Here is a 16230-nt window from a genome sequence, read left to right on the forward strand (position 1 = left end):
AGATAAGGAGTAGAAAGAGCTCAAGCTTGGGTATGCCCAAGGCATCCCAAGCCAAATTAAAGGACACCAAGAAGCCTAAGCTTGAGGATGCCCCGGGAAGGCATCCCCTCTTTCGTCTTCAATCCATCGGTAACATTACTTGAAGCTATATTTTTATTCACCACATGATATGTGTTTTGCTTGGAGCGTCTTGTATCTTAGGAGTCTTTTCTTTTTGTTGTGTCACAATCATCCTTGCTGCACACCTTTTTGAGAGAGAGATACATGCACTCATCGTGATTTTGCTAGAATGCTCATAGTGCTTCACTTATATCTTTTGAGCTAGATAATTTTGCTCTATGTGCTTCACTTAGATCTTTTAGAGCACGGCGGTGCATGGTTTGGTAGATGGCTTATGTTATGAAAGTAGTCCCAAAGGTGATAGGTACCCAAAGAGGATACAAAAACCTCCATCTTCATGTGCATTGAGTAGAAAGAGAAGTCTTGATTCCTCTCAATTAGTTTGGAGGCGTGGATTTTGTAATATTAAGAGTTATGTTAGTAGGGTGTTGTGAATCTAGAAATACTTGTGTTGAAGTTAGTGATTCCCGTAGCATGCACGTATGGTGAACCGCTATGTTAGGAAGTCAGAGCATAATTGATCTATTGATTGTCATCCTTTGTGTTGAGGTCGGGATCGCGCGATGGTTAACACCTACCAACCCTTCCCCTAGGAGTATGCGTTTAGCACTTTGTTTTGATTACTAATAAAAACTTTCGCAAAAAGTATGTGAGTTCTTCATGACTAATGTGAGTCCATCGTGTAGATGCACTTTCACCTTCCACCTTTGCTAGCCTCTCTAGTGTCGCGCAACTTTCACCGGTACACAAACCCACCATATGCCTTCCTCAAAACAGCCACCATACATACCTACTATGGCATTTTCATAGCCATTCCGAGATATATTGCCATGCAACTCCCACTGTTCCGTCTCATGACTTGTGCCGTCACTCTCATATTGCCATTGCATGACCGTAAGATAGCTAGCGAGATGTTTCAACGTCATATGCACGTCATATGCCAAGTTAGATTGTTGCACATCCTGGTACACTGCTGGAGGCATTTCCTATAGAGTCATTTCTAAGCTTTGAGCTGTGAGTAAATAAAAGTGTGATGATCATCATAATTAGAGCATTGTCCCGTGTGAGGAAATAAAAAAAGGAGGCCAAAGTGCCCAAATAAAAATAAAAAAAGAAAGAAAAAATAGGCCCAAGAGCCCACATAAAAAAAATAAAGAGAGAAAAGAGAGAAGGGACAATGCTACTATCTTTTTCCACACTTGTGCTTCATAATAGCACCATGGTCTTCATGATTGAGAGCTTCTTGCTTTGTCACCACCATATTCTAGTGGGAATCTTCATTATATAACTTGGCTTGTATATTCCAATGATGGGCTTCCTCAAAATTGCCCTAGGTCTTCGTGAGCAAGCAAGTTGGATGCACACCCACTAGTTCTCCTTTTATGGCGACCTCTAGTGCATCCCTTGTATGGCAATCCCTACTCATTCACATTGATATCTATTAATGGGCATCTCCATAGCCCTTTGATACGCCGAGTCAATGTGACCATCTCCTCCTTTTTGTCTCACAATCACCACCACACTCTATTCCACCTATAGTGCTATATCCATGGCTCACACTCATGTATTGCGTGATAGTTATAAAAAGTTTGAGAAAGTAAGAGTGCGAAAACAATTACTTGGCCAATACCGGGGTTGTGCATGATTTACATTAGTTGTGTGAGGATGATGGAGCATAGCCAGAGTATATGATTTTGTAGGGATAACTTTCCTTGGCCTTGTTATTTTGAAAGTTCATGATTACCATGCTAGTTTGCTTGAAGTATTATTGTTTTCATGTTAATAGCAAGCTGTTGTTTTGAATCTTACGGATCTGAACATTCATGTCACATGAAAGAAGTTGCAATGGTAGACTATGCTAGGTAGCATTCCACATCAAAACATTCAGTCTTTATCACTTCCCTACTCAAGGACGAGCAGGAGTTAAGCTTGGGGATGCTTCATACGTCTCCAACGTATCTATAATTTTTGATGGTTTCATGCTATTATCTTGTCAAACTTTGGATGTTTTGCATGCGTTTTATATATTTTTTGGGACTAACTTATTAACTCAGTGCCAAGTGCCAGTTCCTGATTTTTCCATGTTTTTGACCCCTTTCGGAGGAGGATTTTGAACGGAGTCCAAACGGAACGAAACTGCCAAAAAGATTTTTTCCGAAACAGAAAAAGATCGGGAAGCCAGAGAATCAGGGCAGGGGGCCTGTAGGGACCCCACAAGCCCCCTAGCCGCGGCCAGGGGGGCCGCGCCTACCTGGCTTTGAAAGTACTTTTCCGCCGCCGCAAGCTTCTGTCTCCGCAAGATCCCATCTGGGCCACGTTCTAGTGCCCTACCGGAGGGGGGATTCAGATACGGAGGGCTTCTTCATCAACACCATGACCTCTCCAATGATGCGTGAGTAGTTCACCATAGACCTACGTGTCCATAGCTAGTAACTAGATGGCTTCTTCTCTCTCTTGGATCTTCAATACAAAGTTCTCCATGATCTTCATGGAGAACTATCCGATGTAATCTTCATTTGCGGTGTGTTTGTCGAGATCCGATGAATTGTGGATTTATGATCAGATTATCTATGAATCTTATTTGAGTTTCTTCTGATCTCTCTTATGCATGATTTCATATCCTTGTAATTCTCTTCGAGTTGTGGGTTTTGTTTGGCCAACTAGATCTATGATTCTTGCAATGGGAGAAGTGCTTGGTTTTGGGTTCATACCGTGCGGTGACCTCAACCAGTGACAGAAGGGGTAGCGAGGCACGCATCGTGTTGTTGCCATCAAGGGTAAAAAGATGGGGTTTTCATCATTGGTTTGAGATTATCCCTCTACATCATGTCATCTTGCTTAAGGCGTTACTCTGTTCGTCATGAACTCAATACACTAGATGCATGCTGGATAGCGGTCGATGTGTGGAGTAATAGTAGTAGATGCAGAAAGTATCGGTCTACTTGTCTCGGACGTGATGCCTATATGGATGATCATTGCCTTAGATATCGTCATGACTTTGCGCGGTTCTATCAATTGCTCGAGAGTAATTTGTTCACCCGCCGTAATACTTGCTATTTTGAGAGAAGCCTCTAGTGAACACTATGGCCCCCGGGTCTATTCCACACCATATTTTCAGCCTTACTCTTTTTCTGTGTTGCACTTTCTGCCTTCAGATCTCACTTTGCAATCAATCTTGAAGGGATTGACAACCCCTTTAAAGCGTTGGGTGCAAGCTCTTCTGTGTTTGCGCGGGTACTCTGGACTTGACGAGATTCTCCTACTGGATTGATACCTTGGTTCTCAAACTGAGGGAAATACTTACTGCTCCTGTGCTGCGTCACCCTTTCCTCTTCAAGGGAAAACCAACGCAAGCTCAACAGACGACAGAAGGATTTGTGGCACCATTGCCGGGAAAGGACTTTTGTTGCCGTAGCAGCTGCTAGCATACATTTTTCCCGTGCTTCGGTACTTCTCATTATTCGTGGGAAGATGTTTGATTGGTCGTGGGAAAGCTGGGGCCCTTAGCTCCCCAGATCTTGCGGTTTTGCGCGAAGCTCTTTATAATGATAAAACTTACAGCTTGGGCGCTATAGTAGCTCAACGGTTGAACATGAACCGTTCTAAAGGTGTTGTTTATGGAGGTATCTATGCTACCCGTCTTGCTAGACATTTTGAGATACCTATTAGACTGCACGAGGAAGAAGAGATTCTTCTTCCTGAGAGATATATAGATCATGATTGCATGGTTCGCCATGACTTTCTTGATAAAGATATAAATAAGAGGATGATTTATAACCTGGTATTTAGTCAGGCTACTCGTGAGACTATTACTTTTCCTGCTGCTTCTTTGTTCAATCTTCATCTAGGCAGGTACATTATTATGCCCTCGGACATCTACACATATTGGGGCATAGCACTACGAGAGGCACCCGTGCCCGAGCTACCAGTCGAGTACCAGACGCCAGTTTATCAGTGGGAGCCAGAGGAGCTCACAAAGCAGTGGCACCCTCAGTACACTCCAGAGTACCCCAGAGACGGTTATTTCCCTCCATGGGAGTAGACCAACTTAGGCCAAAAGCCTAAGCTTGGGGGAGTACGTGTTTCTCACCGACTTTATATTCATGCTCACACTTTGTTAGTCGGTGTTCACACTTTGCCACTGTATCATCCATGCTACTTTATTTCTTTTTCTCGTTTTCTTCTCGTGTGTTTATCTAGTTTGAGAAAACCCAAAAGGATTTCTCGTTGTTCTTTTGCTTGTTGGGAGCTTTCCCGTGTAAATAGTTTTCCTTTTCTTTGGGTCAAGGTAGAAGACCATGGTTACAATGTTTAGTGGCACTCGTATGCATATCTGTTTATCTATCAAAGAGTCATATTACTTTGTCTTCTCCTTTGTGTTTGCTTGCAGATTCCAGCTTAGTCCATTGCACGAGCACTCTTATTATTGTTCACATCATTCGGTCGTGCAAGTGAAAGGCAATAATGACAATATATGATGAAGTGACTGAGCCTGGAAAAGCTGGTATGAACTCGATCTATTTTGTTTTTGTAAATATGACTAGCTCATCGTTCCTGATTCAGCTTTGCTGTGAGAGAAACATGTTCGCAATGACAACTTAGATATCATGGTTTCCGATGCCATGCTTAATTAGCTAGGAGCTTATAATGGTTGGTCTTGGATGCCAACATGAATTTTGAGATGATTATGATGTAGTATGATAGGATGGTATCCTCCTTTGAATGATTCAAGTGGCTTGACTTGACACATGTTCACGCATGTAGTTCAAACAAAATCAACATAGCCTCTATGATATTCATGTTCATGGTGATTTATGTCCTACTCATGTTTGCACTCAATTTTGGTTAATCTCAATGCATTTTGATGACCATTGTCGCTCTCTAGTTGGTCGCTTCCTAGTCTTTTGCTAGCCTTCACTTGTAGTAAGCGGGAATACTGCTTGTCCATCCACTTCCATAAACCCAAAGTTGTTCCATATGAGTCCACCATACCTACCTATATGCGGTATTTACTTGTCGTTCCAAGTAAATTTGCATGTGCCACTCTCTAAACCTTCAAGAAATAATCTATTTTGCATGCTCGAACCGCTCATGTGGTGACAAGGGGCTATCAGTATCTTCCATGCTAGGCGTGTTATTCTCGATATGTGTTTATTCACTATCACCTCCGAGAAAGGGGCCGGTAATTGGAATGCCCAGTTCCATGCTCAAATTGAAAAGATAATTGCAAACAAAACTCCCCCTGGATTGTTGTTGGTATGGACGGCACACGAGTATTCGGCTAGTCGTGGAGTGTGATTGATCGGTGGTGGGGGAGTCAAAAGTTTACTTTTCTATTTGGGAACCGCCTATAGTATGTGTAGCATGGAATATGGTGAAAACTCTTGGTCATTGCATTGACAATGAAAGCATGCCACCCAAAATTATTTATCTCTCTTTTAAAAGCTTGAGCTCTGGCACCTCTACAAATCAATGCTTCCCTCTGCGAAGGGCCTATCTATTTATGTTTCTCTTGAGTCATCCTCTTCTTATAAAATCACCAATTAGAGAGCACCTCCATCATTTTTATGATTTTCTTTTAACTGATATTGAGTATGACTGTGACTGGATCTTCTTTGCCATGAATTACAATGTTTAGTCAGCCCTTGGTCTTTGAAGGTGCTCTGCTTTTATGTTTCGTGGTTGTCGTGGGTATAAGCCTGACAATAGAAGTGTAGTGTACGAAAAGGATGGGCAGAGTCCCAGCTACGGCGAGGTTGTATGAGTTCAGGCCCCTCTACGGTGGAGGTAATAGCCCTACGTCTCAGTGCTCTAGGAGCTTGTTGTCGAGTGGAATATGGAATACAATGAGTTGCTAACCCCTCTACCAGCGGGGGAGGGTGGCTTATATAGAGTGCGCTGCCCTCCACAACGGTTCCGGTACAGGGGTGGAGTAGTGGCGATTGAATGCGTACGTTACAGGTAACGTACGCCCTAAATGCTAATAAATGCACCTAGAAACGTACGACCGTTTCCCTCCAGGGGAGTTACGATGTTTCGAGTGGTATACAGTCGGTTAGCTTGATATCCTTTGAATGCTAGTCTCCGACTGGATGATCGAGGACCTGTTACCGACTGGATGATGGAGACTCCTTAGTTCAGTCGGAACGGACTAAGGGCCTTGTCCTTTGAGAGGGGTAGTCCTTGGGTAGGACCTACAGGGCAGGCCTATGACCCTACCCTAGGACTATAACCCCATCATTAGTCCCCGAATGGATTGGGGTTGGAACGACGAAGCGATGCTTGAAGTTTGGATCCGACTGGAGCGGATTTGGCTTGGGCGTTGCTTGCCTCGATCCATTTTCTCTTTTCAGACCAACGATCCGAGTGGAAATCTCCGTGGAACAAACTGTCGGAAACCGAGTGTTTTCGGGGTATCTCATGACGCGACCCGTCAACTGACAGCAGCGGATTTTCCGAGATCTTCAAATTTCGGTTTCCGCGCGCTCAGCGGGGATGACGCCAGCGCGCTCGAGTAGCGCCTGACGCCTCGATTCTCGCACCTTCAACTCCTCCACTGATATCGCCGCGGCCGGTCGGGGGATAAGGTTTCGGGGCCACCTGCCAGCGACCCAGTCGGAACCTTACTTAAATCCCGGCGGCAAGGATTTTTCGTTACGCCCGCCAGATCTTTTGCCTTTGCTTCGTCCTCCTCGCCTCTTCCAACGCACCTAACCTCTCCACTCCTCATCCCTCTCTGCAAACTCGCAACTTCCGCCATGACCAAGGGTCAGACCAGTAAGATGGAGGCGAGGAAGAAGAAGGGGAAGGCGGCGGCTCCTGCTCAGCGGCGGCAGCGGCCGTTGCCGGCGGGGTGGATTCAAGGAGAATTCCTCCCCTCCACGGTGATGGAGGGGGATCTGCTGCAGCTGGTGGAGGACGGGATGATCGTCCACAAGTCTTGGAGGCTGCCGGCGGAGAATGAGGTCGAGCCGGCACCCCGGGAGGGGGAGCGCGTCTTGCTGCTCAGCCATGTCTACCGAGGTTTCTCCCTGCCCCCGCATCCTTTCTTTAAGGGCATCATGAACCACTTCGGGGCACAGCTTCACCACTTTCCTTCGAATGCTATTGCCCATCTCTCTGCTTTCATCGTTATGTGCGAGCGCTTCATCAGCTGCCCCCCCCATTGGGGGTTGTTGAAACATATATTCTCTGCTAGATCTCAGAATATCAAATGACTCAGCCAGTCGGATGATAAAACGCATCTTCTCCAACTCTGCGGAGGCTTAGATTTCCAGAAAAAGAGTCGGAGTAGTTATCCTGCTCTTCAGCTGAGCGAGTCGGTCCGGAACTGGCAGTCGACGTGGTTATACTGCCAAGATGTTGCCTGTCCGAACGCCTCTTCAGGGTTGCCCCCTTTCAGCCTTGATCGTCCCGCTCCACCTAAGCAGCTCGCGCTCACGAAGGCGGAGAAGCTCGACATCCAGCCCTTGGTCGACGCACTCGTACACGTCGTCAGGAGGGGAGTCACCGGCATGGATTTGCTGGAGACTTTCCTTGGTCGGCGCATACAACCACTGCAGGCTCGCGACCACGCCATGTGGCACTACTCGGGGACCGAGGACTCTACTCAGACTAACGTCTTGAGCATGACCGAGGAGAAGGTGGCGTCGTGGGTGCTCCAGATCACAGGCTCCTGCAAGAACCCCAGAGGGTCTCCGCGAGTGAGGGCTTTCAGCGCGGACAATCCTCCTCCGAATCAGGTGAGTACCATGTGTCGAGTGCACGTATCTGTTTTAGTTTTATCGCTTTCTTGAATCTCTGCTCGTCGCTTGATGTCGCCGACTGTATTTCACTCAGAAGTGGACCAACTGGTTTTCTCCTGTCTCGAACGGGAACCCGGACGAGGAGGAGGAAAAAGGCAGCCAAGAGGGTAGCGTGGAGAGCGCTGAGTATGTCTACGACAGCGGGGAGTCGGAGGAAGAGACTAGCGAGGAAGAGGAGGAAGACAAAGAGCAGGACTCGCCGCCTCCGCAATTAGAGCATCGGACCAAGCGCCGACACGAGCCTATCGTTCCCTCGGTCCCTCCGGCATCTTCGAGCGCTCTGCCCACTACCCCAGTGGTCTCGAGTGCTCGGAACACCAAGAGGGCCAGGGACGCTGCCGCTGAGCCTGCGGGTCAGTCTTCCAAGGCGGCCAAACCAAGTGGGCCCAAACCTCGGAAGGCTCTGCCGCGGATGAGGGTTGCTGTCCCCGTCACCTCCACGTAAGTGTATCGATCTTCTAATTTCTTCTGATATCCGAGTGAACTCCTGTTTATTGGTCGAATGGATTTCACTCGACAGAGTCGCTACTTCTGCCACCTCTCCGGCGCGCTAGGAGGATGACCCCATGGACACGGACAACGTCGTCTCGTCCCAGCCAGGTGCGTTGTAGTGACTCCGAGTGTTTTATACTATCGCGTCTCGAATTCTGTCTTCGGTCTCGTCCTTCTCTTTTTCTGAGATCTCGCGCCATTCGGTCTGGCAGGGGTGATTTATGCGGGTGAGGGTGACCAGGAGGGGCCTGAGGCAATCGCAGAGCTTGTCCTTGAGGCCGTCCCGCCAGTTGCTGCTCCCGCCGTGGACGTGCCGCCGGTTGAAGTAATGCCGCCGACTGAGGAGGCGCTGGTGGCGGCTGAACCGACTGGAGCGGGCCTCGGGATGCCCAGGGAGCTTCCAACGATGCCAGGCCCGTCCAATGTCGAGTTCAACATCCAGCACCTCTCGGAGGATCGGGTGCGAGCGGCCAAGGGGGCCATGGTGCAGGCCGAGCTGATGGCGGGAGAAGCCAAAAAGGCGTACGACTCCATCGCCTCCTTGTACCAGCGGAGCTTGGAGTTACGGGACGATATCCGAGTAAGTGGCCTAGTAAGTAATTACTTTTCTCTTGTAACCCACTGGGTGTTTTTGGATAGCATCTGTTGTTTGCAATGGGTTCACTCTGAGTGAACCCAGTGGGTGTAGTCCCCGGGACTTCTGTCGAGTGCCTGCACCAGCAGTTGTCTTTATACATATTGTCTTTGCTTTGGTCAGGTCTGTAAATAATATGACCGACTGCGAGCAGTTGTGGCACTCGGAGTGCACTTACTGTAAGAGTCCCCGAGAGTAATTTGTACTCAGGTCGGGTAGTATTAGCCTCGTAGGCGTAGGTGGTAACATGCATCTCAATAGGGCGGGCCTGCTTGAGTTGCATGCGAGTGGGGTCACTCTCAGTGAACCCATTGGGTGTAGTCCCCGAGACCGTTGTCGACTGCTTGCGTCGGCAGGGGTCTGAAGAACTTAGACTTTTATTGTTGAATTATCTGATTGTCTCTTGGTGCTGGTTGGCAGAAAACTTGTGAAATGGGGACAGCATATGAGGCTCTGAGGGCGGAGAAGATTCAGTTTGCTGGTGAGCGGGATGCGGCACTGCTTGCAATGGATGGTATGAAGGTGGTTCTGGCGGAGCGAGAGAAGTCGTTGGAGGAGGCTCGTGAAGCGAACAAAGTGCTGACTGAGGAAGTTGAGAAGATGGGGAAACAAAGGACTGCTCTGATGGGACAAATGAACGTGCTGAACAAACGGTGCAAAGCGCAGGAGAAATATGTCAGCGACTGGGCTCGGCAGATGATGACGCGTTTGACTGGTAAGTCCTGCTTTTTCTGAGTGCTTGTGTTATGCGAGTCACACTCGGCGCTTATTGTTTGCTTGTCCTGTTGTCGCAGATTTTTCCTTTGACACTGAAGCTGAAGTAGCTGATGTGGAGCGGTCGATTCTCGAGAACGTTCCACTCGGCGAGGACGCCAATCGGGATCTGCTCCGGGCGCACATCCGCGTGGGCAAAGTTGGCCCTTTCATCGGTCGACTGAGAGAAGTCGTCGGCCGAATCGACAAGGAGCTTTGGCCAGAAGATGAGTCGCGGCAGGAGATGGAGAACCTGATGGCTCGACTGGAGGAGATTCCGAACCGAGTGCAGTCGTGGAAGAAATCTGCAGCTCGTTGTGGTGCAGATGTTGCTCTGTCCCTGGTCCGAGTCCATTGCAAGGAGGTGCGCGAGGAGAAGCTGAAGACATTGAAGGTGGCCAACACGAAGAAACTTCGATTCGAAGACTTCATGGAAACCTTCCTTGAAAGTGCCACCCACATCGCCGACGGAATCGACCTGGACACCTTCGTGGAGCCCTCCAGTCCTGGCGCTACTCCAGATGACGCGTAAGAAAACTTGATCCTCGGTATGCCGAGTGTTGATTTGTAAGAAACTTTGGCCACTGCTGTTGGCCGTCACATTCTTGTTTCGGTGTGGGTAAGCTTGATCCACAGCGAGGCACTATATTTGGTTGAACTTTGAGTCGAATCTTTTGCTCTTCTGTTGCAATTTTGACTCGAGTTTTTGTTTGGCGTTTCTTGGTGAAGCCAAAGGCAAACATTCAGAACATGTCAATTGTCTTGACATCTGCATGAGCCTCATTGAGGGTCCGTGGAATTTCCGATTGGATCTGTATTGTCACCGAGTGGATCGGTAGGATCGCCGCTAGGTTGTCGAGTGCGACTATCAGGTCGCACTCGGGGCGAGTTGGTACCGATGTAGTTGTCAGTTGTTTTGACATCCACATGAGCCTCAATGAGGGTCTGCAACTCATGTAGTTTTCAGTCGATTACCCGAGTGTACCTGTAGGATACAGTCGAAGGCATGTAGGTGCTTAGGCGATTCTGCATCGCATCTAAGTCCCCGAGTGTAGCGGTAAGTGCACACTCGAAGAAAGTTAATACTTAGGCAATTCGTGATCGCATCTAAGTCCCCGAGTGTGATGTTAAGTGCACACTCGGAAAAAGTTCATACTTAGGCGATTCTGGATCGCAGCTAAGTCTCCGAGTGTGACGTTAAGTGCACACTCGGAGAAAGTTCATACTTAGGCGATTCTGGATCGCAGCTAAGTCCCCGAGTGTGACGTTAAGTGCACACTCCGAGAAAGTTCATACTTAGGCGATTCTGGATCGCAGCTAAGTCCCCGAGTGTGACGTTAAGTGCACACTCGGAGAAAGTTCATACTTAGGCGATTCTGGATCGCAGCTAAGTCCCCGAGTGTGATGTTAAGTGCACACTCGGAGAAAGTTCATACTTAGGCGATTCTGGATCGCAGCTAAGTCCCCGAGTGTGACGTTAAGTGCACACTCGAAGAAAGTTCATACTTAGGCGATTCTGGATCGCAGCTAAGTCCCCGAGTGTGACGTTAAGTGCACACTCGGAGAAAGTTCATACTTAGGCGATTCTGGATCGCAGCTAAGCCCCCGAGTGTGACGTTAAGTGCACACTCGGAGAAAGTTCATACTTAGGCGATTCTGGATCGCAGCTAAGTTTTTTTTTTTGAGACCGGAGTCTGCGACCGTGGAAGAACTTTGAACCTGCAAAAAACTCAACCTGCTTTATATTATTTCACCAATACTTGTTCTTTACATTGCTTCAGTCGACGGTCACGTGTAGAAGCGCTTCAGGAGATCTCCGTTCCATGCTCGCGGCTCGTCTATCTCCCTGTCGACGTTGTAGAGTCTGTATGCTCCATTGTTCAGCACCTTTGAGATGATGAAGGGTCCTTCCCAGGCAGGAGCCAACTTATGAGGTCTTTGCTGATCCACTCGGAGCACCAGGTCGCCTGCTTGGAACGTACGACTCCTGACGTGTCGCGCGTGAAAACACTGCAGATCTTGTTGATAAATGGTCGAGCGAGTCAGTGCCATCTCGCGCTCTTCCTCTAGAAGGTCCACTCTGTCTTGCCTTGCTTGTTCTGCTTCAGCTTCGGAGAAGAGTTCGACTCGTGGAGCGTTGTGAAGTAAGTCACTCGGAAGGACTGCTTCTGCTCCGTAGACGAGGAAGAACGGTGATCGCCCTGTAGATCTGTTCGGGGTTGTGCGAAGACCCCAAAGCACTGAAGGTAGCTCGGTGACCCAAGCGCCAACGGCATGTCCTATCTCTCGTAGGAGTCGGGGCTTCAAACCTTGCAAAATAAGTCCGTTCACCCGCTCTGCTTGTCCATTGGATTGCGGGTGTGCCACGGAAGCAAAGTCCACTCAGATACCTTGGCTTGTACAGAAACCTTTGAATCTGTCCGAATCAAAGTTTGTCCCGTTGTCCGTGATTATGCTGTGAGGTACACCGAATCTGAAGATGATGTCCCTGACAAACTTGACGGTTGTTGAGGCGTCGAGCTTCTTGATGGGCTTGGCTTCGATCCATTTCGGGAACTTGTCGACTGCCACCAACAGATGTGTGTATCCACCTTGGCCTGTCTTGAATGGACCGACTGTATCTAATCCCCACACTGCAAACGGCCACACAAGGGGGATCGTCTTCAACGCAGACGTCGGATTGTGGGACTTATTGGAGTAGAACTGGCAGCCCTCACATCGGTCAACCATATCTTTAGCCATCTCGTTTGCCTGCAGCCAGAAAAAACCAGCCCTGAATGCCTTGGTGATGATTGCTCTTGAAGAAGCGTGATGACCGCAGGTTCCCGAGTGAATATCTTCCAGGATCAGCTGCCCCTCCTCTGGGGAGATGCATCATTGGAGAGCGCCTGAAACGCTCTCCTTGTACAATTGGCCATCAATGACAGTGAATGACTTCGACCTGCGGACTATCTGCCTGGCCTGGACTTCGTCTTCTGGTAGTTCCTGTCTCAGGATATATGCAATGATCGACACAGTCCAATCGGGGATGACAGCAACAATCTCCATGACCAGATCAACCACAGCAGGTACATCGACTTCAGTCGGATCTGTTGAACTCTTTGGTTGTACTGGTTCTTCTGTAAAAGGATCTTCTTTGACTGAAGGGAGGTGAAGGTGCTCGAGGCAAACGTCACTCGGGACTGGTTTCCGAGTGGATCCGAGTTTTGCCAACTCATCAGCTGCTTGGTTCTTCAGTCTCGGAACGTGATGAAGTTCTAGACCTTCGAACTTCTTCTCAAGCTTCCTCACTGCATTGCAATATGTGGTCATGGTGGGGTTCCTGACATCCCACTAATTCATCACTTGATTGACCACCAAATCTGAATTGCCGTAGACCATCAGGCGACGGACGCCGAGTGAGATGGCCATACACAACCCGTAGAGGAGAGCTTCATACTCTGCCTCATTGTTGGAGGAATCGAAGTGTATCTGTAGCACGTACTTGAGTTTGTCGCCCTTTGGCGATATGATCACAACGCCAGCGCCGGAGCCATTCAACATCTTGGACCCATCGAAGAACATTGTCCAATGGGCCGAGTAGATGTGGGTCGGTTGCTATTGTTCTACCCATTCTGCTATGAAGTCAGCCAGAGCTTGAGACTCAATAGCTTTCTTGGCCTCGAACTTGATATCGCAGTACAGCATCTCCATCGCCCACTTCGCCACTCGGCCTGACGCGTCTCGACTGTGGAGAATTTTCGACAACGGAGCATCAGAAACGACAGACACCGAGTGGTCTTGGAAATAATGGGCCACCTTCTTCGCAGTCATGTAGATCTAGTAGATAAGATTTTGATAGTGGGGATACCTCTGCTTGGAAGGAGTCAGGACTTCGGAGACGTAGTACACTGGCCGCTGAACTTTGTATGCTTTGCCTTCTTCTTCTCGTTCGACTGTAAGAACAGTACTGACGACTTGATTTGTAGCCGCAATGTAGAGAAGAAGGGGCTCTTTACTGAGCGGAGCAGTAAGAACCGGCTGGGTGGAAAGTAGGATTTTGAGGTCATCGAATGCGACTTGGGCTTCGTCTGTCCACTCGAAAGTATCTGATTTCTTCATGAGTCGATACAGAGGAAGTGCTTTCTCGCCGAGTCGACTGATGAACCTACTCAAAGCCGCTAGGCAACCTATGAGCCGTTGAACATCGTGTATTCTGACCGGCCTCTCCATTCGGACGATGGTCCCGATCTTTTCGGGGTTGACATCGATCCCTTGTTCGGAAACGAAGAAACCGAGTAACTTTCCGCTGGGAATGCCGAATGAACATTTGGCGGGGTTGAGCTTGATATCGTACCTACGAAGGTTGGCGAATGTTTCTGCCAAGTCAGTCAGCAGGTCGGAACCTTTGCGTGACTTGACTATGATATCATCCATATATGCCTCCACATTCCGACCGATCTGGTCGAGGAGACATTTTTGGATCATGCGCATAAAGGTAGCTCCTGCATTCTTCAAACCGAATGGCATAGTGATGTAGCAGAAGCACCCGAATGGGGTGATGAAGGCTGTTTTTAACTCATCGGGACCATACAGACGGATCTGATGATAGCCCGAATAGGCATCCAGAAATGACAAATGCTCGCACCCCGCAGTCGAATCGACAATTTGATCTATGCGGGTGAGCGGAAAATGGTCCTTCGGGCAGACCTTATTGAGATGCTTGAAGTCGATGCACATTCGGAGTGACTTGTCCTTCTTGGGCACCATGACAACATTGGCGAGCCACTCGGAGTGGTGAACCTCGCGAATGAAGTTGGCTGCTCGCAGCTTGGCCACCTCTTCCCCGATTGCCTTCCTCTTGTGCGCGGCGGACCGGCGCTGGCGCTCTCGGACGGGCCGAGCGGTGGAATCCACGTGCAGTCGGTGTTCAGCCAAATCCCTGGGTACACCTGGCATGTCAGAGGGTTTCCATGCGAAGATGTCCCAGTTCTCACGGAGGAATTAGGTGAGCTCGGTTCCTATTTAGGATCGAGGGTGGTGCAGATGTTCGTCGGGGCAGCAGTGTCGTCCGTCGGGTGAATGCTGACCTTCTTCGTCTCTCCCGTCGACTGGAATGCGTATTCAGAAGCTGGCTTATTTGAGCGCATCAGGTCGGCGGGGTCGACTGTTTTCTTGTACTCGTCGAGCTCGAGGACGGCCATCTGCTGGTCGGCGATTCTTGATCCCTGCTGCAGGCACTCTTCGGCTCGCTGTCGATTGCCCGTGATGGTGATCACACCCTTCGGGCCTGGCATCTTCAGCTTCAGGTATACGTAACATGGACGGTCCATGAAACGCACATACGCTGGGCGACCCAGAATTGCGTGATAAGCCCTCTCGAAGTCGACCACTTCGAACGTCAGCTTTTCCTTGCGGAAGTTCTTGTCGGAGCCGAAAATGACGCCCAACGCGATCTGGCCGAGTGACTTGGCCTTCCATCCAGGGACGACTCCATGGAACTGCATGTTGCTCTCGCTGAGTTTGGACATCGGGATGCCCATCCCCTTGAGTGTGTCCGCGTACATGATGTTCAAGCCGCTGCCGCCATCCATGAGGACTTTGCACAGTCAGACTCCTTCCACCACCGGGTTGACGACCAGAGCCTGTCTCCCCAGGGTGGGTACATGTGCCGGATGATCCGACTAGTCGAAGGTGATCGCAGTCTGAGACCATTTGAGGAACTCGGGGTTGGTAGGGGTGGCCATGTTCACCTCTCTGTTCACCAGCTTCAGTCGACTCTTGCTCTCGACGTCACCAAAAATCATCAGGGTTGCATGGACTTGGGGGAACAGATCCTCCTTATCCTCCTCATCCTGTTCATGGTCCTTCTCACTCGGTTGCCCTTCGCTGAACCCCTGGATCAGGTGGCGACACTGTCGAGTGGTATGCTTCGCATATATGGGGTTGCCCTCTTCATCCATCTTTGTATGAACCGGACATGGCTGGTCCAGGATGGGGTTACTGAACTGCTTCTTCTTGGGGGTGAACTGAGCCTTCCCTTTGCCCTTGAACTTGGCATTGGTTACGGCTGCGGCTTCTACTTGCGGATCGGTCGGAGCTTTCTGCTTCTGCTTCCCAGTGTTGCCTCTATCTCCATCAGCGACTGTTTTGTGCTTGCGGCTTCGGATGCGGTCCTCTTCTTCGCCATTTGCATAGCGTGTTGCTATCTCCATCATTTTGCTCATTGAGATGTCGCATGTTCGGCTAAACTTCAGGTACAGATCCCCGTACCGCACGCCTGCCTTGAAGGCGCAGACTGCTTGATGCTCGGTGACGTTCTCCACCGTGTGGTAGAGAGTTCTCCAACGCTGAATGAAATCTCGCAGGGCTCATTCTGTTTCTGGACGCAGTGCTGGAGCTCCACGAGGCCAGCAGGGCGCTTGCACGTCCCTTCGAAGGTCCTGA

This window comes from Hordeum vulgare, chromosome 3H (genome assembly GCF_904849725.1).
Source record: "Hordeum vulgare subsp. vulgare chromosome 3H, MorexV3_pseudomolecules_assembly, whole genome shotgun sequence".
Classification (NCBI taxonomy): Eukaryota; Viridiplantae; Streptophyta; class Magnoliopsida; order Poales; family Poaceae; genus Hordeum; species Hordeum vulgare.